General features: G+C 37.7%; 1 pseudogene; it reads right to left on the reverse strand.

Annotated features, from left to right (window-relative positions):
• Positions 1–1,093: 1,093 nt before the first annotated feature.
• Positions 1,094–8,951, reverse strand: LOC111760247 (heparan sulfate glucosamine 3-O-sulfotransferase 2 pseudogene; annotated as a pseudogene).
• Between the last annotated feature and the right edge of the window lie 2,728 nt (positions 8,952–11,679).

Raw genomic sequence — 11,679 nt, forward strand, 5'->3', positions numbered from 1 at the left:
GCTTTGTTGTACATGACACATTGTTTCTCTCATGTGACACTCAGAATTCTACCTTTGGCCTTTAGCAATTTGATATGTCTGGGTATACGTCTGTTTGGGTTAATGTCTTTCATTAAATTTGGGAAGTTTTCTTCTAATAGTCTTTCTCTTTCTTCTCTTTTTGGGACTCCCACAATACATGTATTGATTGTTTGATGATGTCTGACAGATTGTCAGGCTCTGTTCACTCTTTTTTTTTTAAGGACATGAAAGAGACATTTATTTCACATGGACAAGCATGATTCCATCACATGCTGAACATGAAATCGCACATGAGGAAAATACCTTTAACTGCAAAATTATTTGTTTTGTCCAGAGGGCCCAGGGAAAGTCACAGAGTGGTTTTCAAAGACAGTATCCTTAAAAACACAGTTGAAACCACAACTTTGTAATCACTGGCTTATTTTATCACCAAAGTGACTGTCTCTTAGGAGTGGTCAGAGTTGCCTCCGGCTTTGCAATATCTCTCAATGAGCTGCTAAGGTCTGGGGAAGACTAAGGATGGTCCCCATCCTATCCCCACAGCTCAGGGAAGTTAATCTCAGAGGGAAGGTATAAACCACTTGAAACGAAAAACCCCACTCCAGATTGGATAGTGACAGGGACAGACTGTGGATATTCATAGCAATGGAACTATCACCATTTAAAATATATATGATCACAGGAAGATTCACTTTTCTTAAATCAATTTCCCAAGGCCTCTAAGGGGCTAAAGGAAAAATGATTCTGAAATTGATCCAACATGCTGGAAACAGATAAACTTTGCCTTGACAGACTGGGGACAGCTAGTGGCAGGGACCCCTGGTCTGTAGGCCTTGGTTGGGTATCCCTGTTCTAGGATGATAGAACCCAAGATGGGGAAGGGGCTGCAGCCCAGGTTTATGGGGAAGGAAGATTATAGCTCTGTAAACAAACCTCAAGAATGAGGAGAGCCCCTGTATTTCAACTGCTTATTATCAACAATTTTGTAAAATTTAATATTATAAGATCTATAAATTTTCTAGAGCTCTTCTATTACTTTATATTGCTAGACATCAAGGTAGGAGGCTTGATGCTATTTATTTTCAAGAGAGATATGTCCTTTGATCTTTTCGAAGTGGTGCTTCTTTGTGATGCACCTCTTAATGCACAGCAAGTTCTATATCCACCCTATCTCATTGTCCAGATTAGTAATGAGATGTTTGCCACTGACAAAATGGATCTGGGCCAGAGGAAGTACTGCACCCAGCAATGCAGGTGCAGCACACATGCTGATGGGGATGGTATTGCACAGCATGTATACCCAGAGTGTGGCTGGAGAGGGAAAGTCTCTCTTAGAGAATGTCTGGCTATACTGGGGTCATGGGGATCTGCTCCACTACAATCAGCTTGATGTCTCTAGACATGTTGAAAATTCATCAAGGAGCCTCTTAAGTGACAAAATACCCAGGTGTCTTCTCCAATGTAATCTGGGCCTCCAGAATTCTGAGCATCAGTCTCCTGTACTAGAACATCCATGGCCATAGTTTCTGTCAGTGAAGTAGTGCTCCATGCCCAAGGTCCACGTCATTGTGCATATGGATAAATTCCACACCCTTCTTCAAAATCCACAGTGAGGGCTTGGGGAAGCTACTTGATACCCAGCTTTGGTAAACCAGTATGGTTGGAACCGGAGAGGTGAGGGGTGGGCACAGTGAAGCATACACTGGGATCTCTGGGCTTGCTGGGCATTGGCCCTAAGAGATTGCAGGGGTGGGACTTTTGGGGTAGTTTCTGGACATCCACACTGGGGCCAAGCAGGCAGCAAGGTGCCCCAAGGAGGCAGCTCTGGCTGAGGTGATTGCAGAAGCACAGGAGGCTATAGCACAGGTAAGTACAGGAGAGTAGAAGCATGAGGGCCAAAAGCAGCCTGCACTACTTCTGAGGCTGAGGCAGCTCCATCTGCCCAGAACCCTATAGTATGTAGTTCCATAGATCTGCACTGGTGGAGGAGCTGCTTTGGCCTGCAGTCACTTAAAGGGCCCCCATGGCACTGCCTGGGACTCATAAGTTGGGTGTATGGTGATGCCACCTTTTCCAAGCACTATTGGTCCAAGTGGCACCATGCCAAGGGATCTCTGACAGTGGCTCCTCAAGGGACAGGCAGCTGTACTTCCACCATCTCCTCATCCTTTGCCCCAGGTAGCTGAGATTTGTTATATAGCATTCTGCAGGAAAGTTTTGTGAACTATCTTCTATACAAAGTGCAAGTCCTGGGATGGTGAGCCTGTGACAAGTCCCAGTTCAGACCTTCAGGCTTCCACCAGATCAATTAGCACAGACCTAAATGCACTCAGTACGTGCATGAGGGTTACTCTGCCTTCTCCAGCACGAAGACCAAGGAGGACCTCCACTGGAGGCATGGACCACTCCACACCAAGCTGGTAAGGGAATGGGACTGGGAAACAAGGACATCATACAATCCTTTACTGAAACCCTTTAGCTGTTTTCTAGAGCTTTGAGAAAGGTGGTTCTGTCAAAAATTTTTAAGCCCATGTTTGGGGATGGAACCCTGAACTACATCACTTTCACCATTTTGATACCCAAAGTCCTGCCTATATTCTTCATAATTATTTGGACTGCAGGCACAACTAATGGAAGATAAGCTTAAGATCTGTTTTCTAATTAAACATAGAAAAAGACCTCCCATTTTATTGTTTTAACTATACATAGTCTGTGCCTTTAAAGTTAAATTAATTCAGGCCTCAACAAGAGTCAAGAAGATTGTAAAGTAACAGCTCTCATGAGAAGATATGCAAGAACACCTTTCACTTTACTTTTAAAGATAAAGGAACATTAATGGAGCCTCAAATTTTACAAAAGGAAACATCAAAGTCACAGTATCCAGGAGTCATCTGTATATCAGCATCTAGATAGAAATCAAAAGCCCAATCAACCAAAATTGGAGATATTTAAAATAATGTAGATCAAATATTTGGATTTCTCATTATTATTTTGCTTTAATACAGTTAGTTTCAGTTGTGGACTATGAGAAAAAATTATGGAAGTACAAGTGAATGTTTTGCAACTATTCCATGTATTTGGTCACATGAAGATTAGAAGTTGACAAATTTTCCCTTAAAGAATAAATATTTTAGACCTATAGGCCATATGGTTTCTGCTGCAACTACTCAACTCTGCCATTGAAAGCAGTGTAAAAAATATGTAAAGAATGAAGATGGTTGTGTTCCAATAAAACTTTATTTACAAAAACAGGCAGTGGGTCAAATTTAGCACACTGGCTATGGTATACCAACCCCTGGTATAAATAATCAAGGTGACTGAATAAAATATTTAGAACTAAATGGAACCTAAAGGAGTCATATTGTTCAGACAGGTATAGTGATATAACCTCTAGTTTTATGCATAATACCATAGTTTCAAACAAATGAAAGGATGCTACCACAGCCATAGAGGCTAAACAGCTCTTCTCTTTTCTTAAATAATGATGAACATTTCTAATTGCACTAAATTGAATATTCTCATCTCTGGCAAATTTTCACATAATAATCTAAAAATAGATTGAGGCAACTCTAATTTAGTCTTAATAACAGATTTGGGTTGGTCTTAGGGGAAAACTTGCCATTAACATACTACAAATTTCAAATTGACCCATCACAGTTAAATACCTTGTGAACTTCACATAAATGTTGTATTATGGAAATTCAATTTAGAGATTTATCTCTAAAAATACAGTTTGCAATTTTTGGTTGCAAAAAAATGAGAAATTTTAAAATAAATCAAAAAGAACTTGTCAAGAAACAAACCTGTAGCCAGTACGGCAAATGCTGAAAAAGATGGAAGCTGTCATTCTATTTGGGATCAGATATAGTTCATTTCAACAAGCATTTACTGAGCATGTATTATATACCAAGCAAAAACCCATAAGCTACTGTTTTCCTCTGAAAAGCTTTCAGCCTCACAGGACATCCAAGAACAAGCAGAGCACATCAGAATTTATACCTCCCTTTCATGCACACTAACGTACTCTGATGATGCAGATTTCTTGATCATGCTTTGCTCTTTGTCAAGCAGTCTCTCCCACTGATGTTCCATATACACATTATACACAGAAAAGAAGCACTTGCAATTTTCACGTAAGGATTCTTGAAGAACTTGAAGAATGACTTTTGATTATCCAGGCAAAATGGGAGACACTGAACTACTGAAAAAGGAAAGCACATGAGTAAGAAAATAGTGTCATGAAACACGATGGTGTGCATTATAAACATAATAGGCAAGGAAGGAAATTGCAGAAGGTGGGTCTTGAAAGGTGGAAGGTTGGCAGGTGAAGGACAACTTCGCATTCTCGTGCATAATCAGAGCAACCATTTATAAACAGTCTGGGCTGAGCTTTTAAAATTTGTGCCATATTTGATAAACACCTCTATCCACAACCGCCAACACCAGCACCATTATACAAACCCATATAAAGAGGGTGATGTTCCCTCTGACTGGGGAACACGGAAAAGAAATCCAACAGAAAGAAAGAAAAGAGCAATTTAAGGGAGATTTCTAATCAAATTGTTAGTGATTTGATATTTCATGTAAAGCCTTAGTTCTCTTTCTCCCCCAGAATCCTTAATAAATTCTATATTACTGTTAATGCTTTCTGAAGTTGAATTTAATTTCTGAATATTTAATGAATGCAGAGTTTGACCTCAAGGCTGATGCCAGCTCAAGAAAGAGGCTCTCCATGGAGACTTGGTCACATATTGGTTATATTAAGTGTTTTGTATTTGTCAAGAACTGAAATCAGTGCTAAAGATGGAAAGATGAGTTCTACCTGAGGAGACAAACACTAACAAATTATAATCACAGCATTCTGATAGTGTTTAAAAAAAACAAAGGAGGCATATACTAGGTGATGTAAAAACACAAGGAGAAGAATCATTAATTTTACCTAGGGCACTTCTGAGAGGCTTTCCAGAAGAGGTGATATTTGAGCTGACCATTTTAATATAATTGAGAGTTCAACAAAGAGAGAGAGGAATTAGGAAAGTCATTTAAGAGAAAGAAACAGGAAATTAGAGAAAAAAAATTGCATTTGGGAAGACTATATTAGATTGCTGTGACTGAAACACAGAGTCTGAGGTTGATGAGGCAGGAGCCAAGTCATGAAGTTATGGAGAGGAGGTATGTGAGTAAGTATTGTTGTATTGAAGTCCTAGAAGAAGAAATAGGATCAATGGGATTAACACATATGACTTGAGCAGACTACAATAAAGAGATCAACCAAAAGAGTCCTAACCATGTCATTTATCACGTCTAAATTCCCTTCAGAACTTAATCAGAGCTAAGAATAAGATGTGTATGCCTACCCATGCTGATTTATGGATTGACTAATTGCCACAAATACTAATAGAAACCTAGTTTTGATGCACAGATGCTCCTCACACTACCTAACCACCAAATTTATAGAAAAAAAATATTCCAAAGTAGTCATCAATATGCGAGAACATTGGAAGATGCTTCAAAGATTTTGGAAGGATCTTGCATACCATATTCACTTTAGTTTTTAGAAACTTACATTCTACAATATTAGAGGCCACATCTCTGCTTTTTTTTTAAGGTATTAACAAAGCCTAAATCATGCAGACCATTGAGTATATATCCTGCCTGTCATAACCATTAAAAAATCATTTAAAAAATATTTATTGATCAATTCTATGTACCAGGCAAAAGATGATGTAGCACTCTGTTAATTAACATGTAAAGATTCCATCAAATAATGATAAAAGCAGGATATTAAATAGCATATAAAATATCATTCCACTTTTATTATATTCACATATGTATATGTATGTGTATACCCATATATACATATTGAACCAAACTTTGGTTCAATTCAAGAGATCTTTCCTTGTGTATATCCTCTATCTTTCATAGTAGGTAGTTCAAAATCATTTCTTTAAGTAAAATCAACAGGAAAATAAAATAAAAAAATAGAGCTTTAATTAGCTTTCTTTATATACTCTCCAAGTACCCGAAATGAAATAATGCATTGAGTCTCAAAATCTCTGCAACAACCTAAACAGAATTGTAAAGCAGATTGTTCCATACACAGAGCACACAAGGGATGTTTTTCTCAAAGAGATATGCCAATAATATCCACCATACAATGAAATTATCCCATTTTCTTTAATAGTCTAGAAACTGAGCTCCAGATTCCATGTTGAAATGGTAGAAGTTTGTCTCCAGGAGAAAATAAATCTCAGGCCCGATGGCTGCTGTTATCCCAGCTTCAAATTCCATTTCAGTTTATCCATTTTAATCAGAACATTTATGTTTATATTTGCCAGGAAGATTTGTAATCCCCCTCATTAAGATTTTTAATAGATATTGCAAGTCTTAGAGCAAGAGCCACTAAGAAGCAATTTAAAATAACAACTATGTCAGCCTTATAGGTTGTGTTGGGCTGGAGGAAAGAGATAAGAATGTAATGTTAATAAACAAGAACATTTCAGCTTCCTGTTTTGCCATTATTTTAACCCAAAATATTTAGCATCCTTTTGTATAAAAACTATATTAAAGATCTTCAGTACAGTACACTAGGGATATATGATATCAAACATTAATATTAAAACAAATATATTCTGAATGTTTACAATTTTAAAGTGCATTATAGTTCAGATCAACAATAACTAAACCATTTCCCAATGTCAGGTTTTTGTCCACAACAGTCTAAGAAAACCTCATATAATTAGAGGACCAGGAGCCTTAAACTCGATGAAGAAATATAATCTACAGGGAAAAACATAGGTTATATCACACACACATGTGAATCCCTTCTAAAAGAGAAAAGAACATCTGTCTCAAAGTTGGAACTCTCTTGGAGGATTTTGGAAAACTGAAGAATCTTTTAAATCTGTACTAAGCCATTTAATTCAGTAAGGTGTCCTCGAAGTAAATCCCAGCTCAGTATATTTACTCATCCATAATTGACCTGAAAGGGTTAATGTTACCTGAAATGATGCTTACACCTTGGGAACATGTGAATTAATAAATAAGAACATGTTCAATTTTATTCTCTAAGCTTATATATTGTTTTACATTCACTCTAAGTTTGGTTTTGTTTTGTTTTTTAATGCTTTTCATTTTTTGGCCCTGAAAACCTAAGGCCTTTATCTGAGCCCAGCTTTTTGGTTAAGAATGTTTGTGTGAGATTAAGCACCATTACAGGGGACCTGATAAAAATGTTCCTCTTGTCACAGTTCCACTTACTCCCACCACCAGGCTCTATCCACAAGCTTATCATTTATTTGGGGACTGTTTTATCCACAATTAGCTTTTCTCAATTTTATGCAAAGTGCAAACACAAAAAAGTCAATATCTTTAAAAGTGATTAGAAGATGTCTTGCTAGATTAAAAGGTGGGATGTTGGAAATTGGAATCGTGCAGTTAGGGAGGAGAGTGAGTCCTAGAGCAATAGTGCTGGTACCACCTCAGGAAGTAAGGAGCACCTTGGCAAAAACAGTATTTCTTTCCATATGATGATGTCACCAACAGACTCTTGGTGATCAGGGCACGCCAACCCATGTATATCTTCTTATTGGAGCAAAGACCCACATTTGCTACTCTGTTAGCCTGACTAAAATACTTACATGTTTCCTGTCACACTGTTCATTTAGATTTGCAAAGCTAGCCAACACTCCAAGAGCTGAACTTTCCTCATATTCTTTACCTGCTCTTAAGGAATGCTGCCACTGGGTTGGGGGTGGGGTGGGGGGAGGAATACTGTAACAACAACAATGTTGATGGTAAATTATAATAGAAAGATAAGTATGGTCTTTTCATGGGAAACAATAAATTATCTAATTGAATGGTGTCCAAACAACATTTTTCTGTTAGGCTGCAGAATCCTTTCAATAAACAGAAGTTTTTTTAGAAGACTAATATGTAAATCTAATAAAGGTGGAATTCCTCTGTTGAACCCAGGGTACAAGGGTTGCCCTGGAGCACAGTGTAAATAAACATTCCTGGCAGCAGAGAGCCTGCCAAGAGCTGAGCTCACTGAGTGGCTTTTTATTTAATACATGAAGTAACTAAGGAATTCGGAAGTGAAGCAACTTCTCCAAGTCCACAGAAATGGTGATAGAGATGTGAATCCATCAAAAAACATACATTGTTTGGAAAATACCAAAACTACATTTTTACAGTAATTTCTAATTTCTCTAGCACTTCTAAATTGATCTGATATTATTTCATTTGATTATCTCAACAATTTTGTGGCCCAGATAAGGCAGACTTTTCTTATTCTAGTTTTACCCATGAGAGGTAAAGGATTTATTGGTCTCCTGGCACATGCTCAACATTTTCATCTATTGTGTGATGGCCTCATGATTCATATGGAAAAGTTTTCCATAAATATCAAATAACTAACGCCAAAGAGGCTACCACATGCTTTTCATCTAAGTTAAGCCATTAAACTAAAAGTAGGAGTAAGTTAATATTACCAATTAAGCAATAAGATTAAAGTATACTGCGGTGAAATGATAGATAACAATGAAAAGAGGTAGATTGAATGTCTTAACATTTCTCAATGAATCAATTATTACATAGTTGCTTTCTAATTTTTCTTCACTCTTTCTTGCTGGTTTGGAATTTATGCAAACATCTTGGGCCCTAAATAGCTTTGCCAAGTGTCAAACTCCTACAGTGTTTCATTGCTCCTGGCTTGCATTTGCCTTAACTAAAGAGAAAAACAAAACTACTGAGTTAGAATTTTAACTGTCATAGAAAGGCCCCAGCTGGTAGAGGTGGTAATAAGAGGACCTAGTTTCCACAGCCTGCTCGGTGTTCTCTCTTTCCTACTTCTGCCATCTCTATGCTCACCTAACTTGACAGGCAACCTTGAAGGTAGACCCCTGTACTCCTGAAGCTGAAATCCACATATCTCACTTCACAACAGTGAACATAAGCCACCCCAGTCTCCATATCCTTCAGAATCTGAAATCATTCTTCTGGAGGTACAGCTCATTTTTCAGAGTTTTAAGGTTTTTCTTTCATATAGCTTGACAGAAACCACAAGGGAAACATTTTTGGCCATACCATATGTCTTTTTCTCCATGAACGTGTGTGTACATGTGTGTGTTTTTCCAATGAGAGGGGAGTATAGTTTCTCTTTTCAAGGAGAAAGATTCTCCCCTCCCATTAGGTTTCTAGCTGCTGGATGCTTGCTGATTAATTTAAATCTACACACAACTGGCTCCCTTATTAATGATTCTGCCAGGTTTCTAGAACATAGCAGGATTAGCTTGCTCTGAATACAAGCTGTTCTTTTTTAAAGGGGCCATTCTCTAATAATAAGAATACAAGAGGATATAACTCATGACAATACCATTGTTTGTCCATGATGGGTATCATCAGTAGTCCTCTAAGAACTTTAAAATACATTTGCTCACTGAAAATTAAAGTTGCAAAATCTCCGTATCATGGTTACAATGATTATGGGCAACCATCTATGGGAATATTCCAGGAGCTTTCCTAAACATATGGCAGGATATCTAGGAACATCCAAAACACCAACTAAGGTGACTGCGGAGAATCTTGAGGAGGTGAGGTGAGTCTGAAAGGAGATTTATAATTTAGTTCAGCTCAGATCTGAGCAACTATGTTGTCATACTTGAGGAAAGATCATGTGCCAAACAGAAAGTTTGTAAGTATAGCGGAAATTAAAAGGAGAGAAACAGACAAGCATTAGTAGTGTTAATCCAAGCATGGCTTGAGAGAGAGAAACAAAGAGATTTGGCAAGACTCACTAGATGCTCACTGAGAGGATCCAAAGCCTCATTAGCATTTTACATCACTAAACTCACCCTGGATCCAATACTAGCCTCACTGCACCACAGCTTCCCATATAGCTTGCTTCCAGGAAGATAATAGATGGGTCAGGCTGAAACACATGATTCGTCTACTTGATGTTGTATATGGATGTGCACATGGGTGTACCCGAATTTGGTTAATGTGAGCCAACTTCAGATCTACTTTCAATGTAATCCTTATTAAAAATTCTGAGGACCACAGATTGGAGGAACAGAAGCCTGTACCTTCATAAATTCACTAGGACAAATAGCACCCAGGATCATCTGACCAAGAGGTGAGTCATCCTTCCCCATGCAAAAGAGATTGGCTTTGTTATATTACATACCCTCTGTGAACTACCGCAAAGGTAAAAATCGTTTCAACACACCTGGCAGAATTGTGGTGAGAATTAAATGGAACAATGTCTGACTCATAGCAAGTGCTCAATAATTCTTAGTTATTCTGCCACAAGGTCTCATCTGTAACAGTTTACACAGCATGAGAACCTCAAAAAGCGTTCTATTTAATTGATATCCTTGTTTCTGAGACTTCAAATAAATGGCATTTGGATGACACACGTTGAAACAAGAAAAACTGTACTGCTTTTTTCTAAAGTTATCTGACAGCCATAAATAAAGTTGCAAATCTACAAGATTCCACAGAGACAAAATCTAGTGTGACCATCTCTAGACCTTACACAAGGTGTGCTAGTATCCTTGCAAAGATGAAAATGAGACTGCTTCCAGCTTCAAGGAGCTTATAATATACAGAAGGAAATAGATACACCAACAACCAGTGACTATTTAACCACTACAACCTCTGCAGGATGAATTGTATTGTGATTTGATTGAGATGGACATTGAAAAGGGGTTGTGGATTAATTTTTTTTTTTAAAGGAAAGTAAATAAAATCAGTTTTTGTAGCATGCATGCATCTGCAGTCCAATGCAATAAGTGAACTTACTAGGTATTGAAAGGAGAGGTCAGGGAAAGGAAAGGCAATTTAATACTTTTTTTTAAGAAAGGGAAAAGATGAGAGATTAAATATTTCCCCTTGGTTGCTAAGTGTTTTCTCTGTTGCTATTCTGGAACTGAAAACACCAACCAGAAAAACTGCAGACTATAAAATGCTGCATGGATAACAGTGCTCTCTGTTTCCACCAATATACTATGCAAACCCCAGAGCTGAGATTTCCTCTGAATTCAGGATTTAGCCATGTGTCACCATGGCAAACCTGAGGCTCAATACCAGAAATCAGGTTTGGCCGTCCTCCTAGTGTATTAACATGATTCTAATAAGAACTACAGCCTGTCAGCAAGACAAATGCAAAGAAAGACCAGCATGATCACAGTATCTCCCAAAAAGCAAAGCTGTCCAAGGAAGAATATTCTAGACTCTGTAAGAAAGCTAAACATTTAATAAAATAAGAGAAGGTAGAAGAGAAAAAACAAAAGGTCAAAAATACAAAACAATAAAATACCCTACTTTTTCACTACGCATGTATTTAAACAAAATTTTTTAAAAAGGAAAGCAGGAATGCATGGTTGTAGCAAACACGTTTCAAAGTCCAGTCTTTCTAAAGCCAAGCTTCTTGTGACCTTTGATCATATTAATGATGTAAATATGTAAACCAAATGACAGATTCTGCTTTGTGTTTGAACAAAGCACTGACTCTTTCTGAAAAACCTTTCCTAATATGAAACTTGTTTAACTTCCCAGGATTCTGTGCCTCTTAGAAATACTATTTGACTCCTCATCTGCCTTTATCTTGGACATCTTAAGAAAATTAAATGATTAATGTGTTTCCACCAGAGGGCA

This window comes from Dasypus novemcinctus, chromosome 3, assembly GCF_030445035.2.
Source record: "Dasypus novemcinctus isolate mDasNov1 chromosome 3, mDasNov1.1.hap2, whole genome shotgun sequence".
In the NCBI taxonomy this organism is placed as follows: Eukaryota; Metazoa; Chordata; class Mammalia; order Cingulata; family Dasypodidae; genus Dasypus; species Dasypus novemcinctus.